This window comes from Dermacentor silvarum, chromosome 6 (assembly GCF_013339745.2).
Source record: "Dermacentor silvarum isolate Dsil-2018 chromosome 6, BIME_Dsil_1.4, whole genome shotgun sequence".
NCBI classification, from domain to species: Eukaryota; Metazoa; Arthropoda; class Arachnida; order Ixodida; family Ixodidae; genus Dermacentor; species Dermacentor silvarum.
The window spans coordinates 176,474,678-176,491,241 of NC_051159.1; the positions used below are offsets into that span (position 1 = coordinate 176,474,678).

Below are 16,564 nucleotides of genomic sequence, written 5' to 3' on the forward strand. Positions count from 1 at the left end.
GCACCTCTTCTTGTCCCAGTGGCTCTTTTATTATCCTGGTGATAAAAATAGTACCACTAGATCCGTCAGTGTATTGTGTAGATTTCGGTCAGTTGGGCACCTGCAGCAATGCCTGGTGTCCATTTGCATTGATCCAGCTAAGCAGTGCAGTAGCCACTCTTGATACACTGCTTCATGAAAGCCATTAACAATCATTTTTAAGCTACAGCAAGCCATGTTTTGAATGCAAACTGTGTGATAAAATTCTGCACATTTAAATAAATTCTCTACTGGCTATTTCACATTGTCAAAAGCACCCCAAGGGGTATAAAAATGATTAAAGTTGTACTTCTAACATTCTGCAGAATTGCACTTTTTCTCTTGCATGCAACAAGCCTAATTAAAGTTGGTACACTGCAAACCTAAGCTTTTCTATTTTCATGAATTTATATAGCACCTCCTGAAGTAAAACTTGCTGATAAAGGGTGGCAGGAAAGGGACATCTACAAACTGCCTTTCTCAAGGTTGACATCTGAAGTACAGTGTAGACCGCTCATAACGTAAGTCGCCAGAGTTGCGAATATCTGCACTATAAGCAGTACTGCACTATAACCAAAACAACGATTTTCAAGCCCCGCACGTATGCAAAACATGTAGACCAAGCATGTAGACACGCTTTGTACTATCGTGCGCACATCGCGATTACGTTTTCGCCAGAGAGCTGGGGAAAACATAATCGCGATGTAGCCGGTGCTCTTTAAGTTCGACAGCTTTGCACCGAGTCAAAACGAAACAACAGTTTGCCGCAACCGCTGCGGAAAAAACCGCGACCGCTATCGACGCGATTATGAACGGCGACTTTTGCGGTGCTGAAGGCACGCGCCCGACGCACGCACCAAGTCTGGACGAATTAACTACCGTTCGCTGCAACTCCAGTTGAAACCGCGGTCGCTATCTATGCGATCATCGATGGCGACTACGCAGTTTTTTTTGGCACGCGGCCAACGCACGTACTGAGTAAAAACGAAACTACTGTTCGCCACAACCGCTGCGGAGAAAACTGCGGCCGCTATCGACGCGATCATGAATGACGACTATGCAGTTATGAAAGCCTGCGGCCAACGTGGGGTTATGCGCGGCGGTAAACGCAAGAATACAGGCTTTAAAGACACAAATAGGCTCGAAGCGTACCGGCGTTGCTGTCATTCACGTACGTTTTCAACTGATGGCTGGGGCGATGCGGACTCCGCCGCTTCGTTTCGGTTGGACGCTAGCGCCGTTCTTGCTCTTTTGCGTCGCACATTTGCGGCGCTCCTCGAGCTCCGAAAGTAGTCCGAATTAACTAGAGTTTGATTGCATTGAATAATGCACACGTCGGCCGAGAGCACGCACCTTGTTGAGAAGCGTGCTCGCTGCCGCCCTTGTAGGCGAGGTTTTCCGGCGGAAGCCGCATTATAACCAATATTTCGTCTCACGCGGCTGCACTGTAAGCGGTATGCGTATACATGGAGTGCTATGGGAAAATTAACGTGAGTTTGAAAAGACCGTACTATATCCGGTCCTGCACTATAAACAGTTATGTTATAAGTGGTCTATACTGTATTCCATTTCAGAGCAGGAGCTTTCATCGCTGTGCTCACAGGTGTCTCTCTCCCAACTACTGATTGAGTACAGTGCTGCTTAGCTTTGGTGACCTGGAATGAACTGGCACACTCAGCATGACTTGGCTGAGGTCCGGGTTACATTTCTTTCTGATGAATGACCTCAGATGTACGTAGATATAGCTACAAAACCTTAAGCTGCTCAAACAGCAGGTCTACATGCAGCTAACCGCCATCTTGTGTTTTCTGAGGCATTCTTATATTTTTGTTTGCTGCTTAGTGAAGCATTTATGGTGTGTTCAATTTGTCATATGTACTGTGTTTATAGGACATTGTATTTTGTACTGCTTTAGCTGCTTCCCACAAAGCATCTGCTGGGTTAACGGGTTTAGCTGCTATGTTGTTCTTGTGAACAAGAACCTTACAGTGAGCTTTTGTTTCCAGAAAGACAAGCAACAAAGGTCGCACCTCTTGCATTCCACGCAGAGCTCTAGACCTACGAGACCTCACGTGAGACGCTTCTAAAGACTTCTTTTGTGTGTGCTGGGGTTTTGTTCAAATGCTGCATGCACACTCAGAGGTGTAACGCGAAGGTGCAAGATAGACATTTGTTGCAACCAACCCTATGTCACTTTTGCTCTTTGTTCAAAAGGTGTCATCTTCTGTGAAACCAGCCTCAAAGGGATCAACAGAGATGAACCATCGGGCTGAGAAATCGGGTGGCGGTGCAGCCGCATCTGCCGTGATGGGCCGGCAGACAGCACTTCGGTCGTCTTCCGAGAAAGGAGCAGCCTCGTCCTCTTCGGCACAGCAGGGGTCCACGGTGTTGTCACGCCCTTCGCGCAAGTTTGAAGAGAATCCACCACCAACTCGAGGTTCCACAGAAGCAGCAGTCGAAGAAGTGGCCTCTGCAGTTCTTCGCTCTAGGCTTCCACTGGCACAGCTGCTCGATCCAACAGAACCACTTCCACCAGGTGTGGAGCCAGATGAGGTGAGGAGTGTGCCCATAACAACGCTGCATTTGTGAGCTTTGGGTCGATAACTAGTATTTTACTGCAAACAGAAGCTGTGAGCTTTCGTTCATCACGCTTTGGTTCAGGAATGGCACTATGTAACAAAAATATAAAACAGGATCAAACCACTAACCATGCAGTTTTAAGAGTTTTGTTGCCACTTTGTGCAAGTGAACAGATAATGCTTGCAAGCTAAATCTTTATACCACAATGGGAAATGTCCAGTATCAGTAAAATTAAGTGTAATGAAAGTAATTTTTTTGTATACTTGTGTCAAGCAAAGAGTGTGTATGTGATGTAGCTGAGGATCTTGATCGACTGTAGTGAAGAATCACATCGTATATTATGTAGGTTTGAGACCTTACTCTGCAAATAGAACGGTAATGCTGGGTATAAGTAAATTGTAAAGCGTCAATTGCATTCCGTGATTTTAGAGCGACAGCTCAACTACTCCAGTTACAAACCTAGAAAACGCCTGGTTCTGTAAAGGCCGTTTCACATGCTGCGACTGGAGTGAAAAAAATCGGTGCGATTGCACGCGTCGCAATGCGAATTTTTTGAGGGCTCATTCACATGACTGCGATTTCAACAATGCGACTGGTGCGACGCCCAGGGTTGCTTGCTGCCAGGTTTTGTCGCAGAAGCCACATAATTATTTTAATGTAATCAAAAAGACGTGCACGTTATAATATAATTGACCTCTCTTTATTAGGACCAAATAATATGTGCGTTTTGTAATTTAAAAACGCTTCAAAGTTAAATTTGTTTTGGAGTGCGCAACAGCGGTTTATGAAGTTCAATATGAGGAGACATGGCAGACATAGAGTGTAGTTGACGTAAACAGCAGTTCGTTCAGCACTGTGCTGGTCGTTCAGCTGTTCAGCACTTTGTGCTGAACGGCCAGCTCTTGTGTGTTTTATGCCCGTGTCGTTCTTCCTGCGATACAAGTTACAAGAGGACCTATCAACAAGCCCCTATAGCTGTTGTCATCGCATATACAGTATTCGGAATTAGGCTGCAGCGAAGTCATCATGTCAGCGCAGAGACCCTCGCGCTACCCGTGCTTAACGTCAGCTTCTGAAAAAAGGATGTGTGTGTATTGCTCGTGATTGCGCATAAGCAGTTCCTGCTCCTAGCAATATTCTTGCACCAAACTTAGCAGCAAGCACCAACCCAAAAGCTCACGTCTGCCCCTGAAGGAAGCCGCAAATGATCTGTGTGTAATTACTGAATGTGCAATGAATTTGTGTTGTGAACGTTAATCTTAGCGCCAGCCTTGTTCGTCCGTCACGGCGCATGTGCTGTAATTATTCATACAAGTGCTGTGAATATTTCGAAAGGCATAAAAGCCGACGCTACATTTTTTTTTAGGAGCTGCAGTCACTTGTGTACATAGTATCATATTCTGACAGACATGGCCGTCGTCTACTTTCTCGTCCTTTTTCTCGCACTGTTTAGTGTGCTGTGAATCTGTATCAAGAAACTTAAGTTAATATGCTGCACTACGTAGCGCAGCCCCACGGCTAACATTAAAATACCTTGTTAGGTATTTTAATTGTTTAATAAAATTGAATGCTAAAATTTTTGTATTCATAGTGGCAAGTGTAAAGAAACTATTGAAACTATCCGCTAATAGCATGCGTGTGCATCTACTTGCTTGAGCACATTATCTTAAAAGTGAGGCTGAAAACCCAGATAACCAAAACATATGCAACTGGAGCAGGTGCTATTGTTCCTTTCCTGGAAATGAAAGCCAGCATCCCAGTCTGTTAAGCTAGTCAGGTACTTGACCTATATTAGACCAGTGTTAGAGCATGCTAATTAGAGCCATTTCAAACTAGATTATTTGACCAAAATAAGGAAGTGCAAGGAAAGCGTCAAGGTACAATCTAATCTGGTATTCCCGAGCCGATTGTATTAGCAAAACTTTATGCCTCCCTGAATTTCCTGTGTTAACCCAATGCTGAAAACAGGGGAAGCTGATTCCCTTTCTTGCTGTTGAAAAGCTGCTAGAATCTCAATAACAGGCTACATATGTTCCAAGGGAAAGTGAGGGGCACTGACAATATATCTAAGCTTTTGTATGAGCTTTCACCTTGAACAAGAATGGAATAAAAATATTTACCTTAGCAAGCCTCAGAATCCAAACATTGTCAAATTTTTGAGGAGACCACATTAAATTTTTGAGATATAAAAGTGTGCCTAAGTACAAGTACACACTGAACACACTTGAGTGGTTGAGTGGCCAGCTGCGAATGCAAAAGCGTCCATAGCTGCTACCTTGAGGCAACTGCTAGGTTGCACATGTGTTTCTCCTATAGCCCATGTACCTGGCTAGAGGAATGGTTATACATGGTTCCATTGCAGCATTGGCCTGTGCTCTTTGTTTCTTTTTTTTTTTTTTTCAGTAGGTGGTGGCTGGCTGATTACATCTGTTTATGTATTTAGAATTTGTGTGCATCTTATGTGCATGTGTTGGTATCATGTTCTGATTGTTGCACTTGCAGTGATGCAAGCATCTTTTTTTTAATATATTGCACCACAGTCATTTATTCAACTTTGTGTTGAAATGTACAAAATGTGGCCATCTAGTAATGGCCAACATAGCAGCATTGGCAAGAAATATGATGCAGATCCAATGCACTTGCTTGAATCAACATGAGGTGAAGCCTTCACGCAACAGTCAGTTAAACTCGAGAAAAGTAACTTCAATGTGTACAGTGGTCCTTATTTCATCCGATGCAACACGTACTCATATGCAATGTTTGCTTATTCACCGCACAGGTCACATAATGTAATGTATACATAGCTCGGTGAGCTCACTCAAACATCGGCTCATTAAGACTTCGAACTAACCATGAGTCTGAGTTCGTGTGAGCCTGGCTGAGTAGAAGTTTGGTGAATACGAGTAAGAGCAAGCTCGGTTGAGTTAACTTTGGTGAATATTGTCACGTGGTAATCAGGGCAAGCTCATCTGAGTATAGTTTTGGTGAATATGAGTCAGAGCAAGCTCGGCTAAGTAGATTTTTGGTGAATATGACTCAGTGCAAGCTCGCCTGAGTAGAATTTTGATGAATACGAGTAAGAGCAAGCTCGGCTCAGTAGATTTTTGGTGAATATGATTCAATGCAACCTCACCTGAGTAGAATCTTTGTGAATATGACTCAGTGCAAGCTCGCCTGAGTAGAATCTTTGTGAATACGAGTCAGAGCAAGCTCGGCCAAGTAGATTTTTGGTGAATATGACTCTGTGCAAGCTCGCCTAAGTAGAATTTTGATGAATATGAGTCAGAGCAAGCTCGGCTAAGTAGATTTCATGATAGCATCTTGAAAAGATGCTATCATTCACAGGAAGGAATGCAACCGGCTGACTTCACGGCACAATTTTGATCTGCTTTTGTTTAATGTGTTATCTACTGCTTATAAAAACAAGGTGTTTGCCTGCTTTTCACATTGTTGCATGTGTTTTACAGGAAGTAGTGAGAGACCAGCAAGAAAAGGAAAGGATGTTTATGGCGAAGTAGTTTTTTAGAATACTGCGATATGTTACAAGCAGCATAAACAAAAGTAATTCGATGCACTGAAGTAAGCAAAATATGCAATTACCTTTTAATGGTGAGGGTTAATACAGATGCAGTAAGGATACAAATTCTGCAACACATTAAAGGTTTATTGGTTTTTGTGCAGGAGAAAAATGATACATCAGAAAAATGAGAAAAAAAACTGTTTAAATAATGCTTCGAAAACAAATTGACAATGCTGTTTATTCCCAGTCAAAGCGTTAAATATGCTATTGTAGAACATTCGTTACAATATGTAGTTTTCCCGTTCGCTTTGCGCACTCTATAAGCAGTCTCATCTTGCAGTGGAAGTAACAGAACCTTGAAATAATTCTTTGGGGAAAATGCGCATGAAAGCCCAAACCAACCAACTGCATCTAAATGGTCGCGCGTATAGACCTTTTCACAAACCGACATTTGAGCAGCGCCATTGGCCGACACGAGCGACGTCTAGCGTTGCCGCCATTTTGGACTGTGCGCCTTGCGAGAGCAGGCCGGCCGCACTTCGGTTGTGTGATCTTCGCCGCGCATTATTTCGATTGTTTTCTTCCGCTTCGCTTGTCTTGTGCCGCTTGACTTGTTACATGTTTCACGTGCTCGCGTGAGCGCTCAGTGTAGTGTGCCATGGCAACAGCAAGCCCAGCCAGTGGATGTGGTGTTTCTTCGTTGGTAGCGGCGGCAGCCGCGTCTGCTTCGTCGAGACCTGGCGTGCTAATCAGCGGTATATTTCATTGTTATTGCTGGGCACATGTGACCGTATCGTCGATTGAATTTGATCACCATTACGTTTCGCGATTGAGGGTTGCCTCATTTAGCGAAAGCAGGCGCGTACGTAGCTGTCGGGCAATGCTTATAGAACCAGGCGCCGGCGGCCCGACGACGCGTGTCTGTGGTTGGTAGATATGCGGTGGTTACTCCATACGCTTCCGACGCAACTGAACAGCTCAATCATGCTAAATTTATTGGATCTGGTGAGGTGCAGGGTGCTTATAACCAAATGTCAAAGCATAAAGCGTGGCGATCGAGCAGCGCGGTACCTGCAGCGAACCGACGCGCGGCAGTGATCACAGATGCCAGCGCGACTGATACAGCCCAGGTGCTAGATTTTTATTTTTAGTATTTATTTATTTATACATACTGTCAATCCCAATAGGGATTATAGCCGGACTTCTTATAAAGATATATTTGTTTACACATATTTTACGTTTGTTTACCTGGGATGGCTTTTCTTTCGAATGTCTGAATTTGGAACAAGCTTCGCTCACGGTGAACCTTAACGTAGATCGTGCGCGAAGTTTGTATTAAAGATATCGCGTACGGCAAGAATTGTTCGTGTGCGCTATCTCTGAAGCGAAATAAGCCAATAATATTGCAGCGTTAGGGCCATCTCTGCTCTTTCTCTTGTTTCCCTTACACCGTCTCACTGTGCTATGTTCATAATAAAGTAATGTCGAGTCTTAACAATTGTCGAATAAATACATATGCATATGACTGTAAACCACTACTGACCGTGAGTGAAAAGCGCTTAGTGGTCAGTGAAGCAGTCTCTGCACGCACGTAAGTATTTCACTTGATCGACTGTGCGAATTTTTTTTCGTTACTGTTATTCTTGCAAGCATGATGCTATTGTCCGCGTACCCATGCGAATACCGTTTTTTTACGTTCTTACTTGCGCGGGCTCATTTAGCGCATTTCTACGCCACGCACAGTTAGCGCATTACGGTTCCCGAACTCTAACACTGGCGCTAGGCCGCACTGATGAGGTTGACACGTTCGTTTTTGCATTCTCTTGCTGCCCAAGCACATAGACAACGCTCAAAGATGGGTGAGTTCGATGCAGCACCACACTGTTGAAGTTAATTACCTTTATGGGCAGGGCTGCGTAGGGTGCGTGTGAACGCAGAGACAATGTTTTGGTGGACACAGGGTCTGCATACATCTTCCATAGGACACAATTTTTCCAGATCGTTGTGAAGTGTATTTACCGACTAGTTCTCTCGCATGAGTGCTCCAATTTGTCTTATTCCGGTGTCACACGGCCACTTTTGACAGCGATCGAGACCGATCTGGATCGGAATGTTCGACCGCGATTGGCTCCCTTCCGCAGATTGAGCAAAGAATCCAATCGCGACCAAGAAATTCGACCCATATCGGGCTCGATCACGATCAAAAGTGCGCTGTGTGACCCCCGTATTAGTCACTGGAATGAAGTCGTGTTTGAAAGAATAATAAATGTAGCCTCTGCCACTACATACGAGAAAATATTGCATCGAAGAGCTGACAATTCTCGCAACCTGTTGGGAAATGTGCCGAAACGATTTTACCAAAATGCGTTATTTTACTGATGTGTGCATTGGTTCACATTAGACTGAAATGCCAAGTCCTCAGGTGATGCAGGAAACCGGCGAAGCGTGAACATACCACATCGCGGCAGTGGTCTCACGGAGGGCTGTGTTGTGGACACACTTAGTCCCTAAAATCGTTATTTTCCGCTGGTTGTTTGCGCACCCATAAACTGCACAGTGCTGACCTGTAGCCTTTTGATGAGTATATATGCCATTATTTACGAGCGTAAGTCATTCGTGACAAAAATAAACGGAAACATCGAAGGAAAGCTACCACTCCGCAGTGCAAGCGCAAGGCAAGCTCACAGTCCAGACCGAACAGGCAACACTGACACATACTCTCCACGCCAGACCGTCGGGAGCGCCCTCGTGAAAACGTCTATAGCGTGACCTATTGACCGTAGCATTTGTCCGTAGTTGCATATTTTTTAAATTGTTCCGTCCGTAAAAGCATACCACGCTACAACTGTGGCGTTTTCGTATATCGCGAGTGGCTTATACAACCAGAAAATTGGGACGACATCCGAAGGCCACGCCTTCCCGTGAGGGACACCTTGTAGTATTTACCAACTCGCAGCGCGTGTGAATAACGGAAAAGCACGCAAAAGTACATACTATCAGCACCCAAAGCCAACTTAAAAAAAAGCGTTGCGTGATTAGCAATGTAGCATGTCAACAAACGCATAGAAATGACAGAATCGAATCTGACCTACGAGTTTTTATCTGCACTGTTTGCGTGTTGGTGCTGATGTTACGTACCGATTGCGCAATCCACGGCTCCACTCAGTTGGTTGCACTGTTCGAGGCTTGTTGAGCCAACATTTATAGACAAAAAAGTATCTATAAATGTTGTGTTGAGCGACCGATGCCATTTACGAAAACAAACCGCGAAATAGCTCTCCTGGCACAATTTTGATAGAAAATCACAGCGATCGCTGCGACGCTGCAACCAACCGGTTGGTCGCAGCCAAAAATCGCAGAATCGGCCCTGTGACTGCGATTTTTGTCGCATGCGATGGAAATCGCACTTCCGGTGCGATGAAAATCGCACCATGTGAAACGGCCTTAAATCTGACCTTGAAGTCAGCTAAGGTCAAACAGACTTGGCCTGCCACTACCGGCGGCTGCTGCATACACTGCCTGGGTGCCCATATCTTGAAAGCGATCTACGATGCAAACAAAGTGCGCAGTTACGCGAGCCTCATCTTCAAAGCGATCTGCGATGTGCAAGAAGTGCACAGGGTGCTGGTAGCTTCGTATGCGCTGGTGCTTTTGATGCTTAGTTCACATTGGGAGCGAGACGCAGCATGAAGGTCAATTCGCTTGCTGCTGCTGACGGCGCCGAGCAGCGTCTGTGTCCTTTCCCAAAGCAAGCAAAACCGTGCTATCGCTCGACAAACTTAGTTTAACCGCGTTCAACCACAGCAGATTTTTTTCCAACAGTGAGCTCAATTATAATACATATAAAATTTTCTATTTACAGTGGTTTTGAGTCATAAAGAATGAGATTGAATAAAGTGATTATACACTTTTTGTTTGTAATGGAAGCAATTATGGTTTAATATTGTTGGTTTTTCTCTTTGCCTGCTGACTACCTGCTTAGTATAGCTGCTTTCCTTTCCAGATATCATCTGGCCTGAACACTGCCAGCTCCTTGCCCCTGTCACAAGTCAAGTGGAGCAGGTGAGTAGTGTTGCCTGTGCTGTTCCTTACCAGGTTTAACAGGGGACATGGGGCAAGAAAATTTAATTTTGAAGCAAAGGCAAGGTTTAAATAAAATTGTAAGATCATGCTCACATTATTATTATTATTATTATGAGTAGGGGTGTGCAAATACTCAAATATTGGATTTTGAGTCGAGTAGGAAACGTTCGAATAATTATAATGCGAATCGAATATCTAGTATTCGATATCTGGAATATTCGGTGAATGACTCGGCTATGGTCGGTGCCTTGACATGTGCAGCCTTCCCACAGAGCGCAATCTCTATAAAACAAGGTTTAACCTTATCGATGGAACTGATTGAAATGATTGACGTAACGCGAGCAGAGGGAACAACGAAAGCAGCGCGTGTCGAAAGCACGGAAGCATGTGTGAAGATCAGGCCGATTAGCCACCGAAAGGCACATTGATTGTGTGGAATACAGGAGTTCAGGCACACAGATTCGTGCAAGTCAAAGTTTTCTGCCCACGTACGAGCACATAGGTGAACTCGGCACGCGTGCTTGCGCTAGTTGCTGGCTGGTCGACTGCAAATCTGAACACTGCTTCAATGGCTGTCAACCTATAGCCCAGATGCATTATCTCGTGACCGATCACTGATGAGTCACATGTAGAAACATATTAGTGAGAAGTTTCCACGATGATTTGCAACCCGTTATCGCATCGGTTGGCAGCAAATTTTTGTATGGCCACACCATTGGCCACACTGTCTAGCCCGTTAGGCCTAATTGGAGCTGCGTCGCTGGGTGTTGGCGACCAAAGTTAGTTTTGTACCAAAGCACCGCAGATTTATTCACAGCAGTCGCACTACACAAGCCGACAAACCGCCTACCAAATGAAAGCGAGTGTACAGGATGACCGTTGTTCATGGCCACCATGTTTGCGAAACACTGTAGGGTGGCCCCTCATTTCGAATGCTGCTTATAAGTGCACAACAGTCTCTTTTTGTAGCTCCGACTGAACCATCACGAGACTAGCTTTGGATTTACATGGTGGGCTTGACAATATAATGTGACTAGCGCTCTGAATTCCAGCTGCAGCTGCATTTACGTGGACAAAAAAAAAAAATGGAGTGGGGGACGTCATGGAAACTTCCTGTGTGCCTCCCGATCTGAGAACTCATTACAGTCAATGCAGTACCAATGTTGACATGGAGAGGCGCCGCATTGCTATTTTTTCAGCTTCAGAAGGAAAAAAGCACTTGATTCTATTCCAAAGGCATATTCTATTGATAAAAAAATATTTTGCGGACCTTCGTATATGATTTGAGTTGTTATCAGTGCTGGCATACTAATTTGATGTGTCCTTTAATAAGAGTAGAGCATACTAGACATCTTGATTCCTAGGTACCTGAGTTACTGATAGAAACATTCTTGTTACATAATGTGAGTAGCCTCCTCAGCATGTGCACCACTGTGTTCGTTGCACAAAATTTGTAAGAATAAAGTTGTTAAATGTTCTGATATTTGATTTGCTATTCGACTTTTTTTTTTGTTGGTTCAATTCAATATTCGATCTGTACTTGTTTAGAAAGACTACCTTTTGGAAATTAAAGGGGCCCTAAACCACTTTTTATCGAAGTGGAGAAGTGCATTTGAAGTTCAACCACTTTTTATCGAAGTGGAGAAGTGCATTTGAAGTTGAAGTAGGCTGTTACAGAAATAATTTTCTGCAAAAAAGTACTTCAACGCGTTCAGCAGAAGTGGAGTTATTGGCATTCAAACACAGCATTCGTGGTGCTTCCACTCCTTCTTCAATGATTTGCACTGCGAAGGCCACGGCGGAGCAAGGCGTGTCCACAAACCTCTGCACACTGAACATTCCCGTGGTGCGCAGTTCAAGTTTGATTTTGGATGTTAACATAGATGCCACTACTTCTGATTTTGGCGCCTACAACGCACCAAACGTAAGCCAAACGCAGTTCTCCGCAACGAGCCGCTGTGCTATTAGCCAGCGGACTCGTTGCGGCAACCCCAGCGGCGGTCGCGGTATCTACGCCTCTACGCTACGTAGCAGACGCAGCTACATGCAACTGTAGTGCATATGCGCAGCATTTGCGTTGTGCACGACAGGGCTTGAGTGCAGACTGGCTTTGTCCTTCACCAGCTTGACCGACGGATATTAGTCACATCCAACTTCGCATGTTGAAGTGCTATCAATCAGTCTGCCAAGGCGTCTAATCGGTAGCGGCCAGGAGTGAGCGCGCGCTGTCAAACGTGTGCGTGGTCTGATCGTAAGTTTCGAGTGGTTCAAGGCTAGTTGAGAATTCGAAGCTAGTCTAAATTAGCGGCACCCGAACGCTATGACACTGATAAGCAGGGTGGTCAAAGTTTCGTTCTTGAGCAGATGGCCGTGGCCGAGCGGGAGCAGACTATGGTCGGCTTCTTCCGGAAGTATGTAATTATTATCAAAATTCAAAAGCAGATTTTCGCTTACTTCAGCCTGCTTAATAAACTTCATCAATATATATACACAGTAACAGTAGGAACAAGTGCACTGATCCAAACAGGTCCAAACACTCTTCTTGATTGATGTCAGCTGTTGGCTAATAGCAGCTGTGTTTTCTGGACGCTTTATGACGAAATAAAGCATCCAGAAAAGAGTGAGGAACGTGGCTTCTGTTGAAAAGAGTGCGTCTGACAGAAAGGTGACTTCACGCTCTGCTTACGAGTTCCACGTGCCGTGCATGACCGCAAAACTTGGCTGAGATGTTCACAGCAGCGTATGCTATGTTTTTTCACCAAGCCCGAGGGGTGTTTCAGGAACCCTTTAACAAATGGCTTGTGATGCTTATGCTTTAGCTTGCCCAAAGAGGGAACGTCATTTATGGTTGGTTATTGTTTATATTTTATATTGTTTTCCACAAATGTGCCCCTGATGACTTAAATCAAGACTTCGCTTTTTGATATGTTACTGCCTAAGCCTTATCGGCATGGAGAGTAGTACCTAGTGGTTGACTTTGCTTCCGGCATGAACTGTGCTTGCAATATCAATGGTGTATTTTCTGCTTTCAGTGTGGGTTCTTCAAGCACGTCTGGTACGACACCAGTGCCACCATCCACCAGCAGCCGATGGCAGAGTGCTCCCTCCACATCAAAGCCCACTGAATCGAAGCAGTCAGACCGTTCATCCCAATCTACGTCGCAGTTATCATCAGCATCGAAACCATCCGCATCCACTAAAGAGCCAGAAAAAACAGGACTGACAGACAAGGGACCGTCGGTAGCCAAGTCGTCCTCAGTGACTGCCAAGTCAGAGCGCACAAGCCAGGCCAAAGAAGCCGCAAGTAAGGCCGAACAACCAGCGAACAAGCCAGCAGTCACAGCTACGAAGGGGGCAGTGGCATCAACTAGCAGTTCTCGATCTGCTGCCAAGATGGCGAGGGAGACATCGCGGCGAGAAAAAGACGACTCGCCATCATCGCGTTCTCGCTCGCGAAGCCGTAAGCGAGGTCGGAACCGATCATTGTCACAGCGCCGGCGCCGACGGTCGTCGTCTTCATCATCGACGTCGTCTTCATCATCCGATGGTGGTGGCAGCGGTAGCAGGCGGCGAACTAAGGGCAGCCGAAGTCGACGGCGCAGCAAGAGTGCCTCATCGTCAGATGGTTCACGTGGCGGGGGAAGCTCGCGCAGGGGCCGGAGGCGCCGCAGGCGATCGTCCAGCTCCAGTTCGAGGTCGTCAAGTTCAAGTTCAAGTTCCAGCAGCGACGGTCGTGGCAGTAACCGTCGAGGGCACCGGAAGAAGTCACCAGGTCGTCGCAAGAGCAGGCGCCATAGGTCGAGCTCCAGTGGGTCAAGCAGCAGCGACTGAAGCTTTGTAATTGCAGTCGACATCATAGGGTGGGAAGAAAGAAATGTGCTGTAGGAGACCTCTTCCTGATGCAGTGAGCTGGCTTTCTTGCGTGCCACTTTTCACTCATGTTGCTTTACCATACTTTGTGCCCAAGGCAACCTCGTGCGATAGGTGGTGTACAGCTCCATGTTGTGCAAGCCCTGTGGAGCCTAAATGAGGAGCAGCTGGTACGCAGTGAAAGTTATAGCTTGCATATTTCAAAAAGGGTTCCTGGCTGTCGGACAGTGCCATGGCCTCAGAGAAAAACTTCGGAAGAGGGCGCAAAGTTTGTTTCTCCACTCTGCCCATGACATTGTGATATGGCAGCCTGCAGTAAGGAAGTCATTCATTTTTCAGTTAATGCAAAATGACCGCTCATTGCACTGTTCTGGTATGTTCTGGTTTCCTTTTGTCTTGATTTCATGTTTGCGGTGCATCATCAGTTTGTGTAAGCAAGCGCCTATTCGTGGCCTGCCACAACCGTAAAGTATGGGTCATGTTACTCGAGCAAACATGCATTGTCTGTAGATTTTTGGTCCCTTCAGGAAATGCTTAGTCACCACCTAGGCGAATGTCAGCCTGCATGTGAATCCCTGTACTGTAATTGGATTCACGTAAGGGTGAGCAATTTCAGCTTGTCCACACGCATAGCCATTACTTGGCTGTTCATAGGGGCACACCTTTGGAACACTGCCATAGTCAGTCACCCATTATTTCCAACCCGATGCGGTGGCTAATTACCAAAAACGCAGCTATGGAGAGTTGCAAGTGTCATTCCGGCATTTGAAGTAAACAATAGCAGATCGTCCCAGAAATGGCATCCTATAAGCCTGCTCACCTCTCAGACTTACGGCTTCGTATGGCTCTAAATGAATGGAAGTTCACTGCCTAAGCAGTGTATTTAAGAAAGACCGTGTAGATTCCGCAAAGGCAATGCAATCCATGTGCTGCATTGATGTTGGATAGAAGGACAAGTCCGCAGAATAAAAACTTCTACATCAAGGATTCTTGTGTGATCCGGCACTATGGGGCTGAATGGTGTGCAAGCAAGAAAGCATCACCTACATAAAAAAATTTGATCTTGTATCACAACAGTCAGATGCAGAACTTCTTACAAGCCCCTACAAGCTACTTATAAATTGCCATCGAGTAGTGGTAGGAAAATCTGTAAGCAAGCACAGTCACTGAACTTCATAAAGACAAAATGGATTATAAATGTTACCAGCTAGGATTAACAGTGAACTGCTTGGTTAAGAAAACACTTTTCATTTGTCATTTAGTCATTGCAAGCATTGCATGGGTACCACTGTCAACACTCGTGATTACTTATGTGAGCAGTTTGTGCCATGCTAGATTCTCTAGGCTTGGGAGCAGAGTATGAATATTGTCATATAGTGCCGTCTTGCAAGTTTCATTGGTTTGTAGTCAGTAGCGCGGACCACCGTACGTTGTAGGTGTTCATTCACTTGAGCCGTAAGCTTCTTTTGGTTTTATAATTTTGAGGCCCAGAAGCCCCTGTGTTCACACTGCTATAACATTGCACAGCACTCTTGTCCGAGCTTACTGGCTAAAAATTTCCTTGCTTGCGATAACAGTCATCATAAACAGCAGTGTTAACGGCATTTTTGTCCTTAGCTGCCTTTCCTCGATTATATTATTAGCTCTGGAACGCTAGAAACTATTATTGTAGTGCAAACTTAGTAAAAAGTTATTATTAAGGCTTCGTAGTGTTGCACGAAAGCTGCACTTAATGTGTAAGATCTTGAGGCTGAAACCGTCATCTGCCACCGGGCATTGTCCTTTCACAAAGCTGTGCTAACGTCATTTTTAAAATCTGGCTGTGGGCTGGGTGTTTTTCGCTTTACAATTGAACACCTTCTGACCTTGGCAATCTTATGCGCCAAAGTGAATGCCACTTCGAAGCATGTATGTCTTGCAGGTATGCTGTGAAAAGTGGTGACACAGGTGCAAGAAATTTGGCTCGAGCACCTTCAGAGTGAGGGCAGGTGACCGCCTCCGACTTCAGCCATGTTTTCTTTTCAGAGCTTATAGGAAGGAGCAACACTGAAATTTGCCAGCATTGGAAATTAGAAAGGGGAGATGTTCGCCTGGCTCCTTACCAGGCATGCTGGTCCAGATAAAGGGTGAAAGAGAATACGACTCACTAAGAAGGCACTTGATCTTGTAAATCCCTTGTAGATCCCTGCTTAAACCAAAAGCATGGTGGTGAGTTATCCAGAGTAAGTCACCAGCTCTATAGCTCTGAAACACTACCCATGTCTTGAAAGGACTGCTATTCCGGACACATCTCGGTTGACTGAATGGCCAGACACGGCTGCAGTGTGCAGGACCCCAAAACGTTGCCACAAATGCACTGTGTTCTGCAGTGCTGGCATCTATGCTTCGCTGTGTTTGTGGGTTTGCTGATAACTACAGTTACGACTGCCTTTGATATTGTTTTTTTTTTTTTTCTTGCAGCAGTGCAATTTCTGGGTGGTTTTGCTTTCTATC

General features: G+C 45.2%; 2 protein-coding genes across 5 annotated transcripts in view; one reads left to right on the forward strand and one right to left on the reverse strand.

Moving 5' to 3' along the window:
* The window catches only part of LOC119456441 (peptidyl-prolyl cis-trans isomerase G-like), a 73,293-nt gene extending 70,923 nt beyond the window's left edge, over positions 1-2,370 (forward strand). For 3 of the 4 annotated variants that reach the window (XM_037718228.2, XM_049669869.1, XM_049669870.1), the window contains exons 15-16: positions 2,025-2,090; positions 2,233-2,300. The gene's annotated coding sequence lies outside the window, so the exon portion shown is untranslated. Of the gene's footprint in view, positions 1-2,024; positions 2,091-2,232 lie in introns of all 4 variants that reach the window. The other variant, XM_049669871.1, reaches the window with a different exon arrangement.
* The window catches only part of LOC119456444 (ATP-binding cassette sub-family G member 1-like), a 360,487-nt gene that overhangs the window by 64,440 nt on the left and 279,483 nt on the right, over positions 1-16,564 (reverse strand). The window lies entirely within an intron of this gene.